We start from the raw sequence: 19,893 nt of genomic DNA on the forward strand, positions 1-19,893 counted from the left end.
ATTTTCACTAATTTGATAATACATAGAAAGTGCTTGACAAAATCTATATACTATTAGTAAACATAAATATAGATAACAAGATGAAGAAATAGAGATGAAAGAAAATAAATCACTCAAATATATAAACTTTAACTACATCGTGAATCAAAAATACCAAACAAAGTTATAGTGCATATAGGATCATCCTAACCTTCCCAAGAAGGTTAGCCTATTATGCTAGACATTCTCATAAAATTCTAGAGAGAAAATATGAGAGATGAGACTAAAATTTGGTAGAGTTTTGCTACCTAAAAATTACATACAAGATGTAGAGAATGAGTCCCTATTTATAGAGGGAGAAAATGACTAAAAAGAAATTAAACAACAATTTGAGGTTTACAAAATAAATCTGAAATATTAATAATAAAATATGATTTTGAAAAATCAAATCTTATTATTAATATTATCCTAGTTATTTTAGTGTATGGTCAAAATACCCTTTTTCAAAAGCACAAAAAAAATATGAGCTTTAAAGCTCAAAATGGTAATTTTGCAAAGTCCAATACCCACAAAATATTGGTTGAAAGTGGCTGGTGGCAGATGGGGGTTTTGACCCACTCCCAGCCAATGGGAAGGCGCCACGTAGGCGCTGGCTGGGACTGCTTGGGCCTTCGTGTGTGAGAAGCTTGGGTGTGCGTGTGGCTGAAGGAGGATTGAAGGCAGATGGGCCTTGGTGATGCTGAAGGTTGACCGGGTCAACGGCTGGAGAAGTTGGGTTGTATTTGGACCTTGGAGGCTGGGAGTGAAGCTTCAACGTGAAGGAGTCAAGGGATGTAGAAGACAAGTGGCGCGCGAGCAAGGCGCCACGTGGCGCTGGATGTGGAGAAAGAAACCAGGTGGGCCTGGGCTGATTTGGGCCTAATTTTGGGCTTCAATTTTGCAAAAATACCAACTTTTCATAATTTCTTCAATTTTATTTATTTATTTCTTCTTTCTTTTTCCCTATAAAATAACAATAACAATAACAATAAATCAGTTTAATTCCTACAATATTTTCCCAAAATGCAGTTTAATTCCTACAAAATAACAATAAATTAAATTCTAATAAAATATTTTCATTTATAAAATAAATCATATTAATTCCATGAAACTATTAATTAAAACTTAATTTATTTTGACAATTAAAATCAACAAATGTGCATTTTTCACCACTAGTCAGACATATTTTTAACTCTCATTAGGTGTATGGAGTTTACAAAATTACGTGGGAAGAGATTGTGACATTTTTTTTTTTAAACTGAAATTTGAAGGTTGAAATTTGCACTATGGTCGCGCCCATTAATTATCCCTGGCCGCAGCCTGGGGGACAGAGGTTAGTGGTCGCGGCCACTGATACTCCTGAACGCCGCTAGGGGTGCTGACAGCTGATTTTTTTTCAATTTTGTACAATTTGAATGATTCTAACATCCCAAGTAACTCCTAAATGTTCATTTTAATTCCATAAACATCCAATTAAACATTGGTAAGAGTCATGGGGTTAGTGGAATTTGAAATTCAAATGATGTCTTAAAACTCTATAAATAAGAGCATATTGTTCACTTGTAATATACCATTTTTTATCCAATAGATCGCTTGGCTAGAAAATTACCTGGATGTCTGTTTATTCCATAAAGTTGTTTCCATTTGTGAGAGTTCCCTTAGTTTTGTTTAATTAGTTTTTATTTTAAAGTTATTTTGAATTTTTTTCGTTTTTTATGAGTTGTTGAATAATATATCATACCAAAATATATATTGAGTTGAAAAATAATATACCAACAAAACTTACAAAATTATTACTAAAAAATGTATACACTATGCTAACAAAATTATATACTATTATTAAAATGTATATATAACGGTACAAAATTAGATACCATCAATGTGTATAATAAGATAGAAACCAAATATAATAAAAATAAATGAAATTACATGAAATATGGGATTTTTTGTAAAACTTTAATAAATATGGCTTTTTTTCCCTGACATAATTTATTTATTTATTTACATTTTTATGGAATTTTTTTCCCATGTTTTTCTAATTTTATTAAAATATACCATATACTTGATATAAAATTTCAATATTGGTTTTTTTTTAATTACGGGATATTTTTATTATTATATTTTTTTAATTATATTTAGGTTAATAATATTGTTGACTGTGTTTTTAGTCAACGACGTGAGAACGTCAATAACAACAAGTCTTCAAGAGAATGTAAACGACAACAGACAGTTTAATCAATGAAAGTAAATAACACAAGAAATTTTATAGTGGTTCAGCCCCGATCAGTCGGTAATGGCCTAATCCACTTGGAGATTTTATTACTCTATTCACACTCAATATCAGATGAACCAGTGTCAACTGAGTTTCTTAAGTGTAAATATTCAAGAATACAAAAAGGGATTCTCTTAAGAAAAACATATTTTCTCTCTCTAGAACTCAGACCAATTCTCAATTTGCCAAAAGTCCTTTTACGATCCCACCAACCCTCTATTTATAGGCTTGGGATCCTCAACTGATATCCCCTTCAGATAAGGATATTTTATTATTCATATTATATTTAAATTACAAGAAATAATTAAAATACAACATATTCCTCAATTTGAGTGAGGAATGAGAGATTCCCGCGGTGCCCAGACCGATTCTTACTGAAGTAGTTTCCGGGAATTTGACGTAGTCTAGTTTGTCTGTTGATGAAGATCGTCTTCTGACCAAGGTCTGAGCCACATGCATTGGCTCTCCTCGGACATGGTTCGAGCCAACCTCTTTGAGCATACCTCAGACTAAGGTCCGAGCCAAGTAATTTGGCTCCTCGGACTAGGGTCCGATCGGACCTATTTTTGCCTTCTCCTCGGACTAGGGTCCGAGGCAATCACCCTTGCCTCTCCTCGGACTTGGTCCGAGCCAACCATCTTGGAATCTCACCTCGGACATGTCCGAGCCAAACATCTTGGAAGCTCACCTCGGATAGGTCCGAGCCAAGCACTTGGTTCCTCCAACTAAGGTCCGATCGAACCTTTTGTGGCCTCTCCTTGGCCAAAATCTAAGTCCATCCCTTGGCATGCATGGGACCTCTCCTCGGACTTGGTCCGAGCCAACCATCTTGGAAGCTCACCTCGGACATGTTCGAGCCAAACATCTTGGAAGCTTACCTCGGACAGGTCCGAGCCAAGCACTTGGAAACTCACCTCGGATAGGTCCGAGCCAAGCATCTAGGGGCTCCTCAAGCTAAGGTCCGATCGGACCTGCTACTTCTGTCCCTCGAGCCAAAGTCCAAACCCATCCTTTAAGCTCCTTAGACTTGGGTTTGAACCAAACACTTAGGCTTCTCGGACAAGGGTCCGAGCCAAGCACACTTTAGCCCAAGTATTCTCCTCGGGTGTATTTGACTTGACTATGGCATCTCTCAAGCAGTCCAAATTCTTCACTGATGCATTGGGCTACTGCTAAGCCAGATCACCCAACTAATCCATGCCACGTGTCAATTTTACTGCCACATCATCCTTTTCAAATTTTGGGATAACAAATATATGTACACATATATATACAATTAATCGTATACATATAACTATATAATTTCTTCCATTATATATATACATATATTATTGCTATTATTATTTTTATATGTATATACATATATATAAGATTATAAAATAGTACACATTTATATATATATATGGATGTATTATTATTGTTATTATATTAATTTTATTTATACATTCAAATATGAGGTAATGAGAATGACTTTCACTAATTGTGGTGATGATGATGTTTGGGTTATGTCATTATACATATGTATGTTTTGGATATTGTTGGAGATGTATATATGTCATTTAATTTCATTTTAAATAATAATCGATTACCACTATACAAATAAATTTAGATTTTTTAGTAATGTGGTAGTAACCGATTACTTCTATTGACACAGTTCTTCGCCAACAGGTAATTAAGAAAATAAGAGAAAGAAATTAGTGATTAATAATGAACCGAAACAGGTGAATGATATTTAAATGGATTGATGACACAATTACGTTTTTAGGTGGTTCAAAGGTTAAAATCCTTCTACTCCACCAGCCAATATTATTGCTATATTTCTGGTATTCTTTACAAGGTATTTCGTTACACAATAGAATCCAACCCTTTGCAACTCCCAGGGTCTCCATATTTATAGGAGAGGGCACTTGGGAGTTGGTAAGGGGGGTCATCCCGTGACCTTCTGACCCATCATGTCACTTCTGTGACATTCATGATTAATTCCTAAAACCTGACAAATGAAGTGTGGTCTAATCAATAGGTAAGGGGGATAATGGGCTGCACGGCCCAACCCAACCGTGGGTGCCTGAACACGCACGTTCATGCGGCGTGTCCGAGAATTCAGGTATATATCAGACACGTGATGTCTGATATATGCACGTTTATATTGTGTGGTTGACTTTATAAAGGGTCACAGCTTCCAACTCCAGCTCGTGCCTCGAGTTGGATGCCTTCTTGACCTGCGGTCTTTATTTTCCTGACTCGGCCCTTAAATAATCCTGGTAAACCTTTGGTTACCTCGAGGTAAAGAGGTAGGACCTGACGACAGCAGCTCCGGCCATGTGGTATCCACGTGGCTGATAAAATTAGGCCATATCTCAGCTCGCTAATAGCCCGTGGAAAATCAGGGTGTACATGTGCCCCCCAAGCCTCTGCTCGTGGCACACGACATCATCTGGGGCCCAGTGAGGGCTTTTAGGCTTCTCCATGGACTCTCCATATTCCACTTATTACGCAGGTGCCGAATACGTGGAGCATCGTGGTTGGTGACGGTACGTCTTCCAAGAACCGCATTAAATGGCCTAGCCTATACTCAGCCGTCGTTTCGCCTTTCGAGTGGAGAGCCATGGATCCCACATCAGGGCAATCCAACAGCCCTCCTCATGTGGCCTTTCACGTATATAAAAATGGTGGCCACCTTACGCATGGGCCACCCGTTTATTTGAAAATTTTCTAAATTTCCCATCTTCTTCTCTCTTCTCACCCTCAAAAAATCCTCTTTTTCTCCCGTTTACCGTTCCCAGCATTCCAGAAGATCGGGTGCAAGGGCTCCTTCGAGGCTTTGGTACCAGTTATCCCGTCGAGGCCCCAACTCAGACGACCCCTTCATCTCCCCCATAGCAAAACATTTCGTAAGTTTTCTGATTGTGCATGCTTTAAATTTTCTTTTCACTGTAGCCTAGGTAAATAGTAGTATTGTAGCTGCATGCAATATTCTGCTGGTTTTTGTGTGTATGGAGGGTGTAGGTTTTTATTTTAGGGCATCGATTGTAGAAGAAAACCATTTAGGAGCATGGTTCATAGGGTGCGTTTTTCTGGGGAAATTTTCTGGGTAGGATTTTTTTTGGTATGCTTATTTAAAATATCCAACATTTTGGGTGCAAAACCGGGTAGCTTAGGGGACAAGCTTCACAGGCGGTTCTGCACTTCTTGCTTACTGAAACTTTCCTTCCAAGACAAACTTTTATCCTGGCCCTCCTAACACACGAATTCCGAGTAATCAGGGATCTGTTGGGAGCACAGGCGCGTGTTCATAGAACCACGTGGTCTCACTCTCCACGGGTTGAGCTTACCTCAGCCCGTGCAAAGGAAACACTTCTCTTCAGATTCTTTCTTATGTTTAGGTCGCCCTTTCTAAAATTTCTTCTTTTGTTCGCTAGGTGACCAGATGGGACCCAAGAAGAACGCTCCTAAGAAGACTGCAGGCAGCTCGTCCTCCCAACAGTCTAAAGGAAAGGAGGCGATGACAGACTCCCCAATCCCCGTCTTTGGGCCGACCGTGGAGCATGAGCTCGAGGTGGCGCCCGATGCTTTTTTCGAGGTCGAGAGGATTGTCTCGAAGATCACCGACCAGGGGAGAGTGAATAAAATATTCCTCTCCCACAACATTGAGCTGGGGAGGGGCGTCCTGATCGCCCGACCTCCCCTAGAAGGTGAGCGGAGCTACGCGCCGCTCGACGAGGAATACGCGACTTGGAGTGATGAGCACTTCAAGGCTGGGGCCTTCCTCCCGCTGGACCAATACTTCGCCGACTTCCTCAACTACGTGAAGTTGGCTCCTTTCCAGCTCCCCCCCCCCCCCAACTCTTACCGTTTGTTGGCGAGGTTGAGATATATGTTCCTGAAACAGGAATGGGAGGTCCACACTCCGGTGGACATCTTATATTTTTTCTGCCTCAAGGCCAGCCCGGAGCAGCGGGGGCGAGGCGATGGGTTCTACTACCTGACCCGCTTCCCAAACACGGCTGCAGTCATCGAGCTGCCTAGCCACCCCAATGACTTCAAAGACCAGTTCTTTATGTCCAAGGGGTTTCGCAATTGCGAACTTCATTACTTCAACCGTCCTCGTAAGTGCCTTTTACTCTTAGCTCGTAAGTTAAGTATTGGTTAGCTCCCCTTTATCAGTTTCTGACTTAGAACAATTCTGCAACCATTTTCGCGAGGACAGACAAGTCTGTGATCCTCGGGAGTTAGTACGAGACACTGGCGGGTTTGCCCCCAGTGAAAAGGACTATCGCCAGCTCGGGACAGACGAGACGATGTTTGCGTGCAAACTGATCTCTTCGGGCCAGACTTTGGCCCTGAGGAGACCCCGGGGGCTTCCCTCAGCTCGCGAGATGAGGCCCATCCTCGAGGAGGAGGCCGCAGGGGAAGGAGAGGATGAGGACGAGGAGGACGAGGTGCCCTTCGTAAGGACGAGGAAGAAGCGGGCGCTGGAGGTTGCCCAAAGAACGGACGAGGAGAGGATCCGGTCCGGAGCAGCCGCAAGTCCCTCTGGGCAAGGTAATCCTTACATGTTTAGGGGCTTAGATAGGGCCACCGCCGATCCTCGGTTAGCTAGGTTTAATCCCAACCAGCCCGTCCAACGCCATCGAAACAACCCCGACCTCAACGTGACCCTACTCCAGTGTGTCGACCGGCTCGTGCTGGATTACGAAAGTAGCCGCCCTAGGGGTACTATAGTCGTAGGCAAAACCTTAGCTTTAGGTCGGCCCTCTTTGAGGAGTATGGGACTAATCTCTGATCGTGGCCCTCTCTTTGGGAGGGTACTGTAGCTCCGGGTCTTAGGCAGTATGTAGAAGAGTCTAGTCCCGAACCATATCCGAACCCAGAACCTGTTCCAGCTCGCGAAGTCATTGTCTTAGATTCCCCCGCAGGAGCTCCGGGGCCGATGGTCGTGACCATAGATTCCTCTTCTAGCTCGAGGGGTAGGATCCATTTCAATATATATACTTGAGTTCCGCTTTTTCCTCCTTATTTTTATTCTTGCATAAATGCTTACTTGTATACTAATGTTGTCTTTGTTTTGCCAGAGGAAATGTCTCAGCTCGGGAACAGAGACCTGCGAGCTATGTTCACCGGAGGGAACTCTTCTGCTGGAGCCTCTGGGCCCAAAATGAAGAAGCTCCGGGTGGTGAAGGAAGCCGCTGGGACCCCAACCAAGTCCCCTGCAAAGGGGAAAGACCAGACCCCAGCTGCCCAGGCCAAGGTACCTCCGCCTCCTGCCGCAGTGGAGAAGATGCCCCCGTCCCCTCCACGAGCTCCGGCCTTTGTTCGGGATATGGGGGCGGAGCCCGGGATTTTGGCAACCGCAACCCCCGAGGTGCGCATTCTGGTGGACCCCCAGGCCCTGGAGAAAATTTCTGACGTCTTTCGGGGGACGGTGTACGAGACGGCAACCTACACCGTCGACCACTACTACAGCGCCACTGAAAGGGACCTGCGGGCGATCGATACAAGGAGCCCGGAGAGCGTGATGGAGTCTTCACTGGGAATGGCTCTAACGGTAAGCTGGCTTTACATTTTGTACTCTTTTGGTTATCATGCATCGCACGTTCTTTCTATTTTTCTTTTTTTTCCTAAGGCAGTTGCCTCTTTGCTTTGTAGGGTGCCTTGGCTCTTCACCGGAGCATTTCCAAGTCCAAGGCTCGGCTCGAGGACATGAGGGGCGAGCATCAGGCTGTTTTGGCCGCCCATCAGACTACCTTGGCCTCCCTGAAGACTGCCCAAAAGCAGGAACAGGAGGCTAAGGATGCCTTGGCAGGCGCGCGGGCCGAGCTGGACGCGTCCCGCCCCAAGCTGCAAGAGGCCGAGGCTAACAAGGCCGCCCTAGCTGCTGTAATGGCCGAACTCGAGGGGGCCAAGGCTACCCGGGCCGCACTAGACTCTGCGAAAACCGAGGCCGCGGAGGCCAAGGCCGCCTTGGCAACGGAGAAGGCAGCTTCCATCTCCGCCATGGAGGACATGCTACACCACTGCTGGGTTTTCAACCCGGATGGCGACTTCTCCTTTCTAGGAGCGAATGTTTGGGAGCCCTCCTCGAGGGGTTTAGAGCTCGTCTTCAGCAAGAGGCGCTCTCTGAGACTGGGGAGACCTCCACAGCGGCCGAGCAGGAGGGCGAGACGGCGACCTCAACGGAGCAGCCCGGTGGGGCCTAGGGCATTTCTTTTTCGAACACTTTTATTATTATATTTTTTTTTTGTAACTTTTGTATGAGGTTTTTCCACCTCGAGACAATTGGCTTTATCCATTTTTGCTTCTATACACTTTTCTTTTTTTTCTTTTTTTTTGCCTCGAGGTTTTTCTTTTTGTTGGTGCTACGATTGATGCTTTTATACTTTTCTTAGAAAAAACATGTTAACCAAGCTTAACCCAACTTCTAAGATAAGTCCTGGTTGCACTCCGGACATAGCATTAAAAACTTAGTTCGCGATAACCTCTTATTGATATCTCGTGCTTTTTAAGAAAAACAATGATCAATCAATTTAAATTAACTTCTAAGTTTTATGAGCTGGTTATGTCCAGGACGTTAGTTTGAAAACTTAGTTCGCGTTAATTTTTATCAATATCTCGTGCTTTTTAAAAAAAAAAAAACAACGATCAATCAATTTGAATTAACTTCTAAGTTTTATGACCTGGTTATGTCCAGGACGTTAGTTTGAAAACTTAGTTCGTGTTAATTCTTGACTAATATCTTGTGCTTTTTAAGAAAAACACCGATTAATAATTTGAATCAACTTCTAAGTTTTGGACCAACCTGGTTATATCCAGGATAGGACTTAGTTCGCGTTAATCCTTTATCAATATCTCGTGTTTTTTTTAAGAAAAACAACGATCAATCAATTTGAATCAACTTCTAAGCCTTTAAGGCGTCTTGGTTATATCCAGGCACCATATGCCTCCCAAGTAACTAGGAAAGGGTCTTTCGTGGTTACTTGAGATTACACCCACAAATATACACAATAATAAACAAAGATTTAATTCTCATTGCTTAAAAAAAAAGTGGCCTTTAAGCCTTACAAGGGTGCTACTGATAATATTTCTTCAAATGAATAACGTTCCAGGTTCGTGGGACTACTTCTCCATTGAGCTGAGCTAATTTGTAAGTTCCTTCCTTAATGACCTCGGTGATTTGATATGGCCCTTCCCAGTTCGGTCCCAATACTCCATCTTTGGGATCCTTACCGGCTAAGAAGACTCTCCTGAGGACCAGGTCGCCAATGCTAAAGGCGCGTTTTTTGACATTTGAGTTGAAATAACGAGTGATTTTTTGCTGGTAATGTGTGAGCTGAAGCTGCGAATGTAATGCCCCGAATTCTCCGTTGTGTTTAACGGCGTGAACAGTAGGCCGGGAGGGCCATACTTGCTTAATTATGTCATTAATTTATTAAATGCATGTATATGTTGATTATATTATGATATGATGTGAAATGCATGCATGTGAGTCCATATTTCTATCCACAGGGGTGCGATGGTAATTTGGCCCGTTGAGGGTAAATTAATTATTTGTACGCATGTTGGTAATATAGATTGAGACCACATTATGATGTGGGTTTGTTCGAGCTATTTGGGCATGAGACGATCAAGGAATGTTTAATGTCGGTTTGGTCATAACGGGCTTAAGCTCGGGGCTCGGGGTGAGTCTCGGGGTGTTTTAATGGTTAGAGTGTTACCGGGCATTAAAGGGTAACGGGATGTGAAATATTGGTGTTTGAGGATATTGAGATTAGCGGGAAAAGGGAAGCGTTAATTATGATTAACGGTGTAGGTGGAAAGTACCAAAATTACCCTTGAAGTGGTTATAGGAGCTTTATTAGACCTAGGAGTATAATAGTCATTTGTGATTTGGATATATATGATGTATAGATGGCTGTAAAACATAACCCAAAACAGAGTTTGCTTCATCCTTCCCGTACCTTCACCTTCCTTCATTTCCCTTGTGAGTTTTTGTGATCTTGTTGAGGATTTGAGCTTGGGAGCTAGGTCTTGACACTTTGGGAGAGTGTTCCACAGTGGAAGAGCACCATAACCTGAACTTGAGGTAAGATTTTAGCCATTAATTTCCATGTATGCTCTGTTTTCGTTTTAGGATTTCAGCTTTAGAATTTGGTGTGGAAAGTTGGAATCAAGGGGAGTTCTTGTGGGGTTTTACTTGGGTTATGATGGGGGAGAGTTATGGGTGATGTTTGGAGGTTTAAATGGGTGTTTGAAAGAGGTTTGGATGGTGTTTAAACTGGGTTTGAAGGGTTGGTTCTAAGAGAAATCGTAGAGGAAGAAAAACAAGGGTTTTGGCTGAACTAGGTGTTGGGCCGCGGCATGGCCAGGGTGAGCCGCGACCCTTGGTGAAATCTGAGTTTGAGCGCCTCTGTTTGAGGGGCGGGCCACGGCATGGCCAAGGAGGGCCGCGGCCCTTAAGGCATTTTTGGCCAAAGTGAGCTTTTTAGCATGGGGATTCAAGCCTAAGGCCTCGGAATTGAACCTACTACCCAGTTGAGTAGTGTTTGAGGTCCCGGAGGTTAGGTTTTGGTTTGGGAACCTTTTATTATTCATTTTATTGATGGAATCCCATAATTTGGTTATGACCAGGTAACCGCTAAGGGACCAAAAGGTCGATCGTTCTCAGGGTCACTCTTTTATTTGTTCTTGCTCGAACCGGAGGTAAGAAAACTGCACCCCAAGTGTGACATGCATGGATATTTGTGAGGCATGTTGGTTATGTAATATGGACATGGATTGAACATGGAATGCTTAGCATATGTTGTTCACGTGAGCATAGCACTGACTAATTAGTCAGGTTTGGCAAAGGGGCTAGTATCAACTGTGAAGCTGTGACTGATTAGTCAGGTTCGGCAGTGGTACTGGGCACTGGTCACGATGCACTGACTTGTCAGTCAGAATTGGCAAAGGTGTTAGTGTCAGCTGTGAAGCTGTGACTTATTAGTCAGGTTCGGCGGTGATACTGGACACTGGTCACTTAGCGCTGACTTATTAGTCAAGGATGGACTTAGCGTGGTTCACGCTAGCCAATAGAGATTAGATCTAATCGATTATTAGCATTGAATGACTCAAGGAGCATTAATGCCTGATCGACCCTGAGGGTCGATGAACAAACAGAGCTTGGAGGCTGGTGGCTTACCTAGCAGCCACTCTCCCGCTAGAAAAGAGAGCCTGGAGGCTAGTGGCTTACCTAGCAGCCACTCTCCCGCTAAAATCATGTGATGTTCATTTGCTTGTTGAAAGCTTTATGTTCAGTATGATTATAATGATAATCATTTGATAACGTTTATGAAAAGTATTATGTTTTCTTGCTTGGCTTTGGCTCATGGGTGCTATGTGGTGCAGGTAAAGGGAAAGAAAAGCTCACCTAGCCTTGAGTGGAGAGCTGATGTGGTGTTGTGTACATATGCGGCCGCTTGACCACCACGGCCAAGGAGTTCTCAGAGGAACTAGGGGGTTTACCCTATTTTTCCCGCTTAGGTCGGCGGGATTATAAATTTAAAATAGTAGTGACCATTTTGTACTGAGAACCACTTGTAAATGTTTTGTTTAGCTCTGCAGAGCAGTTTGTAATAAAATCTCCATTTCCTTTTTATTGGTTTAATACCTTAACCTGTTAATTACACTTAAAGCACGTTTTTGACCAAAGGACTCAGGCAATGAGTCAAATTTTCGGTCCACCGTTCACCGTAACTGTTCTGGGGTAGCCAGGGCGTTACAGCGAATCTTTTCGTCTTTCATCAACCAGGTCAAGGGAGGCGCAAAGTAGTTTGTGGTTGCGGTCCTGGTCATATGCCTGGACTCTATGCGAAGATACCTTAATCTCGACAGGGAGGACTGCCTCACTCCCAAAAATCAAGGAGAAAGGAGTATGACCCGTAGGAGTCCGATGCGAGGTCTGGTATGCCCACAGAATCTGGGGGAGTTGTTCTGGCCACACCCCCTTGGCTTCGTCTAGTCTCTTCTTAAGGCTCGCCTTTAGCGTCTTATTGACAGCTTCGACCTGGCCATTTTCCTGGGGATAGGCCACGGATGAGAAGCTTTTCACAATTCCGTACCTTTTGCAAAATTCGGTGAAGAGGTCGCTGTCGAATTGAGTCCCATTGTCGGATACGATTTTCTTGGGCAGCCCGAATCGGCAGATAATGCTCTTGACCATGAAGTCAAGGACTTTCTTGGAAGTTATTGTTGCCAAAGGTTCTGCCTCAACCCACTTCGTGAAGTAGTCGATGGCCACCACAGCGTAGCGGACCCCACCCTTTCCAGTAGGGAGGGCACCAACCAAGTCGATTCCCCAAACCGCAAATGGCCATGGGGACGAGATCATCTTCAGCTCGACTGGGGGAGCTCAGGCAACTGTGGCGAATCGCTGGTACTTGTCACATTTCTTGACGTATGAGATCGAGTCCTTTGATAGAGTGGGCCAGTAATACTTTTGCCTTAAGACTTTTAGGGCCAAGCTTTGCCCCCGAGTGTGATCCCCGCAAAAACCCTCATGCACTTCCTGCAGGATGGCTTTTGCTTCGCCTGGCATAACACATCGTAGGAGAGGTAGGGAATGCCCATGCCGGTACAACACCCCATCTATTATCGTATACCTTGGAGCTTGATACAGTACCTATCGTGCGTCATTACGCCCCTCGGGTAACTTTCCATTGGTGAGATACTCGAGGAGGGGGGTTATCCAGGTCGGTCTGGCGTCAATCATCTCGACCTCTACCCCGACCTCTTCTACACTTGGTTTCTCCAGGAACTCTACCGGTACTAACCCCAAATCCTCCGTCTCCCCGGAGGTAGCGAGCTTGGCGAGGGCGTCTGCGTTAGCGTTTTGCTCTCGAGGTATCTGCTCGATTGAGCCTCGTTTAAACGCGGACAGTTAGACTTTTACCTTGGCCAGGTAAGCAGCCATCTTGGCTCCCCGTGCTTGATACTCACCTAGCACATGGTTTACCACGAGCTAGGAATCGCTGAAGCACTGAACGGAGCTGGCCTTCAGCTCCTGGGCTATCCTTAGCCCGGCCAGCAAAGCTTTATATTTGGCCTCGTTGTTGGAGGCTTTGAATCTGAATCTCAAAGCCGAGTGGAATCTATGCCCTTCTGGGGATATCAAAATGATTCCAGCCCTGGAGCCGTTCTCATTGTATGAGCCATCCACGAAGATCTTCCATGACGCCTAGGTCGAGGTGACCTGGGGTGACCCTTCCACAGTATCCTCCTTGAATCCTGCGCACTCTGCCACAAAATTGGCCAAGGCCTGACTCTTTATAGCAGTTTGTGGGGTGTACAAAATCTCGAACTGACTGAGTTCGATGGCCCATTTCAACAGGCGTCCCGATGCTTCAGGTTTTTGCAAAACCTTCCTTAAAGGTTGATCGGTCATGAGGTGTATTGAGTGGGACTGGAAATACGGCCTGAGCTTTTGGGAGGCCGTGATAAGACAGAACGCCAACTTTTCCATCAACAGGTATCAGGATTCGGCCCCAAGAAGTCTCTTGCTGATGTAGTAGACCAGTTTCTGAACCCGGTCTTCCTCACGGACCAATACGGCACTAGCTGCATCCTCTATGACAGCTAGGTAGAGGAAAAGAGGCTCTCCTACCTTTGGTATGGACAATATGGGTGGCTCGGCCAGATGTGCCTTCAGGTCGAGGAAAGCACTTTCGCACTCCTCTGTCCATTCGAATTTCTTATTTCCTCGGAGCAGGTTGTAGAACGGCAGGCACTTGTCGGTAGATTTTGAAATAAACTGATTAAGGGCTGCCACCCTTCCTGTCAGGCCTTGAACGTCCTTACGCGACCTGGGTGAGGGAAGCTCGAGCAATGACCTGATCTTATCGGGGTTTGCCTCGATTCCTCTAGTGTTGACAATGAAAGCCAGGAATTTTCTAGACGCGACCCTGAAAGTGCACTTTTGAGGGTTAAGCCTCATGCCGTATTCTCTTAGTATCTTGAAGCATCCAGGTTATTCTGCAGAAATTTGATCAACTTCGCCTTCCTCTTGCCATAGAGGTTTTTCCCGAGCTTAACCATCCGTGAAGGATTTTGTGGATCGATATTTACTTCCTCGAGCTCTTCAATAGCTTGGAGCTCGGACTTGTCCTCACCTATTCGGGGGTCAATATCCTCACTTAGGACGATACTTTCCCCCTCGGCGCTCTGAGGTATTTCAATCTCAAGATTAGGCAAAGGTTCCTGAGATTCCTCTTCTCCACCTTGGATGGCCATGGTTAGCTGCCCGGGTTTCGATTTTCCCTTCATGGAAATGCTGTAGCATTCCCTGGCAGCAAGCTGATCGCCACGACCATGCCTATCCCCGTGGAAGAAGGGAATTTCAACGCGAGGTGGCGAACGGAGGTGATGGCTTCAAAAGCTATAAGTGTAGGTCGGCCCAAAATGACATTGTATGCAGTGGGGCAGTCGATGACCACGAACTCAAGGAGTTTTGAGACTGTCCGAGGTCCCTCTCCTAAGGTGATCACCAGCTCGATCGTCCTTATAGCCGCTGATCCTTCTCCCGAGAAACCATACAGCATCATGGAGGTCGCCTTCAGCTCAGCGACAGTCAAACCCATCTTCTTCAGCGTGGACCGGAATAGAAGGTTTACCGAGCTCCCATTATCGATCAACACTCTCCTAACCCTCCGATTAGCGAGCTGCACTGCTACGACCAGAGGGTCGTTATGAGGGAACTGAACGTGGCTAGCATCTTCTTCAGTAAAAATGATTGGTTGCCTTTCCAATCGCTGCTGCTTTGGCAGACGTTGCTCGGGGATGAACTCTACTCCATTATGAGCCTTGAGTTCGTTGACGTACCTCTTTTGGGCACCCCTGCTCGTGCCAGCCAAATGCGGACCTCCCGAGATTGTGGATATCTCTCCTCCTATCACTGGAGGAGGGACGTCTTGATCTACCCGAGACCCGAGCTGACTGACCGGTACTTCCAGAGTAGGTCGGCTTGTTGGAACCCTGTTCCGTGCATACTGAGCCAAGGGGCCGGCTCTGATGAGAGTCTCGATCTCATCTTTCAGGTGTCTACAATCATCGGTATTGTGGCCAACGTCGTTGTGGAAACGACAAAACTTGGAGGTGTCTCTCTTCCCATTCTGGTGCTTTAATGGCTCCGGCTTCTTCCAGGGGAGGCAAGCAGATTTTGCTAGGAAGATGTTCTCCCTAGAGTGGGTGAGCTCCGTATAAGTCACGTAGACCGTCTTAAATTTTTCTACGGACTTATTCTTCTTTGGGCCGTGCTGGTTGCCCTCGTCGTTCCCCTTTCTTTTGCCTCCACCGAACTGGTTATTTTGTGTAACGTTCTGGGTCGCTGTCACGACCTTCGTTCCCACACCAGCGGGCTGCTCAGGGACCTGGCTGGTTCCTGCAGCTGAGGCTTGGGCCTCCTCCAAGTTGATCCACCCCTGGGCCCTATTTAGGAATTCGTTTACTGAGCTGACTCCCTTCCTTTGTATTTCGTTCCAGAGTTCCCCTTCGACGAGGATTCCAGTCCTCAAAGCCATGAGCTTGGAGCTGTCATCTGCGTCTCTGGCCCGAGCAGCGACGTTCGCGAACCTGCTCAGGTAAGCCTTCAAAGGCTCGTCAGGTTGTTGCCTCACGTTAGCCAGGGAGTCGGCCTTGACACGAGCAGCCTGGGAGGCTCGGAATGCTCTTTTGAAGTCAGCAGAGAAAGTTTTCCAGGAGCTGATTGACTGCTTCTTGTTCTGTTTGAACCACGGTCTGGCCGGCCCAATCAGTGTGGAGGGAAATATCAAACACCTCAGCTCGGGGCCAATGTTGTGGGCCATCATTAGTGTATTGAACATACCCATATGATCTGACGGATCTCCGTCTCCATTGAATTTGGACAAGTGCGGCATACGGAAACCGGGCGGGTATGCCATTGCTGCTATGCTGGGGGCGAAGAGCTCAAGCTCGTCCCCCGAATCATATTCGTCTTTCTCTTTCTCCGATAGGAGCTTCCTCATTAGCTCCTCCATCTGAGTCAGGCGCTCAAGGGTTTTGTCCTGATTTCCTTGGTTATTCCGGGGCTGTTCGACATTGGTGGGTTATTGCCCCTTCTATCTTGAGAAAGGTTATTTGGGACATTCCCGCTGTTACGTACCTTGGACAGGTCTCCCCCTGAGGGGGCATGGCTGCCACCTCCTATTGGGTCTCCCCTATGAGAGTTAAGGCGATCTCGTAGGTCACCCCTCGGGGTGGCTTGAGGACTTTGCGCCGAGCTTAGGCGTTGACGCAGATCTCCGCCAGAAAGGTCACTTCGGCGACTTCCGTTCTAGTAGCTCCCGTTAGAGAAGCTCGGAGCCCGCCTCTGGGGGTGAGGATCTGGGCTTCCTCTGGGTGCCTTGCTACGATGGGAAGGTCCTGTGGATGGCGGGTTTCTCCTGCTGCTTCCATAAGCTGGAATATCTCGGATAGGTCGAGGAGGAGACAGATATCTTATTGGTGAAGGAGGATGTCTGACCGGGGATGCAATCCTGGTTCCGTCAGGGCGGATCAGGTTAGGTGGGGGCCTTTCGGCCCTGCCAACTTGCGGGCCTTGCGCCTGGCGATCTGGACGAGGCGCAGGACGGCTGGTGCTGTGAGTCCTCCTCGGATCTCATTCTAGAATTCCCTCGAGCCCTCCTGGGCGCGCTCGAGGTTGGTAATGAGCTGGGAGTTGAAGTTCGAACCGAGCGGCTATACTGTTGTTCGGCTCTGGGCATTTCTTCGAAGTTTGCCTCTCGGCGGTGCGATGAGGGAGTAGAGTTGGACGTCGGAGGTCTGACCAAGCGGCTAGGCCTGGACCAATTACCCCAGCGGGACTTACAAGTCTCACCTTGCCTCTTTCCGACGTTAGCGTCGGTTGTAAGAGGGGTAGTCGGGCCAACACCTCCTTAATCTGCTAATTAGCTTTCGCCAGTTGACTCCTTAGCTAAGCATTCTCCATCTCTACCGCCGTGTAAAAGTCTGGGTTTGGATTAGGTGGTCGGGGTGCCGAACTTCCAGTGTCATCCTGGGCTATTGGCTGCTTGCCCGGTCACTGCTGAACTTCAAGGTTTTGCTCACCGGAGATGGCGGCATGATGAGCCTCCTGCCCATCATGTTGTTCCGCCTCGTTACCGTGCCTTGATCGAGTGGTCACCATAGTTGGATGTTTGCGATAGCACCAATCTAACTAGCTCTCAACGAAAGCACCAAACTGTTGACGCGGTTCTTCGCGAACAGGTAATTAAGAAAATAAGAGAAAGAGATTAGTGCTTAATAATGAACCGAAACACGTGAATGATCTTTAAATGGACTGATGACACAATTACGTTTTTAGGTGGTTCAAAGGTTAAAATCCTTCTACTCCACCAGCCAATATTATTGCTATATTTCTGGTATTCTTTACAGGGTATTTCGTTACACAATAGAATCCAACCTTTTGCAACTCCCAGGGTCTCCATATTTATAGGAGAGGGCACCTGGGAGTTGGTAAGGGGGGTCATCCCGTGACCTTCTGACCCATCATGTCACTTCTGTGACATTCATGATTAATTCCTAAAACCTGACAAATGAAGTGTGATCTAATCAATAGGTAACAGAGATAATGGGCCGCACGGCCCAACCCAACCGTGGGTGCCTGAACACGCACGTTCATGCGGCGTGTCCGAGAATTCAGGGATATATCAGACACGTGATGTCTGATATATGCACGTTTATATTGCGTGGTTGACTTTATAAATGGTCACAGCTTCCAACTTCAGCTCGTGCCTCGAGCTGGACGCCTTCTTGACCTGCGGTCTTTATTTTCCTGACTCGGCCCTTAAATAATCCTGGTAAACCTTTGGTTACCTCGAGCTAAAGAGGTAGGACCTGACGACAGCAGCTCTGGCCATGTGGTATCCACGTGGTTGATATAATTAGGCCATATCTCAGCTCGCTAATAGCCCGTGGAAAATCAGGGCATACAACTACTATCAATTTTGACTGTCATGGCAAGTACTCGAGTGAATTGTAACTGGTTACTGGCAAATTTGGAAGAAAAAAAAACAGATCCGAATACAGCTAGTAAAGAAGAAGAAGAAGAAGAAGGAGGTAATCGGTTACCCCTATTAAAATAACTAATTGATAATTAGTTACTGAACCAAACCTAGAAAAAAAAACTTAGAAAATAAAAAATTAATCTGAGGAATAGAAGAAGAAGAAGGTGGTAACTGGTTACCCCTATCAAAATAACAATTAATTGGTAGCTAGTTACTTAGCCACATCTTTAAAAAAAAAAAAAGAACTACATCTGAAAAACAAAATCACATATAAAAATAACCAAGAAGAAAAAGAAGATCGAAGAAGGTAACTAGTTACATAAGTAGTTTTACAAAGAAAATCAAATCTGAAAAATAAAATCAGATTTAAAAATAACACATGAGAAAGGAGATTAAATAAGGTATAGGTCCACAAAAAAACTCAGATCTGAAAATAAAGTATAATCGTGACAGTAACTAGTTACTTAGGTAGTTTTATTAAGAAAACTAGATCTAAAAAATTAAATAAGATTTAAAAACAACCATGAAGAATGAAATTAAATAAGGTAACTAGTTACAGCTAAGTATACAAAAAACTCAGATCTGAAAACAAAATAGAATCGTGATAGTAACTGGTTCCTTAGACAGATTTAGAAAAAAAAAACAGATTTGTAAAATAAAATCAGATCTGAAAAGAAAAAACAGATATGAAACAACAAAGAATACGCAGAAGAACATAAAGAAGAAGAAGAAGAAGAAGAAGAAGAACGTGAAAACGAAGAAGAATACGAATCAGAAATGGTGTCGGTGGTAACCGGAGATACGTTGTCTATTTGCCGGTGTGAGAGAGCTCCTATTGTTGTGAGAGAAAATGGTTGGCTGCGATTGTTGTGAGAAAAATAGAGAGAGCAAGTGACGAATACGTGAGAGATGGAGAGAAAGAGGAAAGTAAGAGAGAGAGTGTATGTATTTTTGTTTATGGCATTTTGTTTATATTATTTTGTGGGATTTCCAAATTAATTTTTTTTTTCTAGAATTACCATATTTTGTGGCATAAGTTTTATGCCCATAAATATAAAAAGTAATTTATTTTTTCCCATATTTTTATAAAGTTCTCTAAAAAATAATAATATACCAAACTACACAAAACATTTGTGCTAGTTGGAAAATAATATACTAACAACTCATAAAAAAACTTAAAAATTAAAATAACTTTAGAATAATAACTAATTAAACACAATTAATATACATACACAACTATATTAAAGTCATATACTCCTAAATAAATAAATTATATAAAAAAAATAATTTATCCTAAATAAATAAATTATATAAAAAAAATAATTTAAGTAATCAATAATGTAAAATGTCATTTTCTTATAATTTAAAAAATGATGAGATTAGCTTTTTCACACTATTGTTTTGGTATAATTTCTTATTTTTCTTTGAGGAAGCTTGGGATCCAAGAATCAAACTTGGTGTCCAAGTTTTTTTTTTCTATGGGAATTTGTTGTTGTTTTTAGCTATGTGATTTTTGTCTTAAAAAACTAAATAAATTGAGATAATTATAAT

The sequence above is a fragment of the Humulus lupulus genome, chromosome 8, assembly GCF_963169125.1.
Source record: "Humulus lupulus chromosome 8, drHumLupu1.1, whole genome shotgun sequence".
Taxonomy (NCBI): domain Eukaryota; kingdom Viridiplantae; phylum Streptophyta; class Magnoliopsida; order Rosales; family Cannabaceae; genus Humulus; species Humulus lupulus.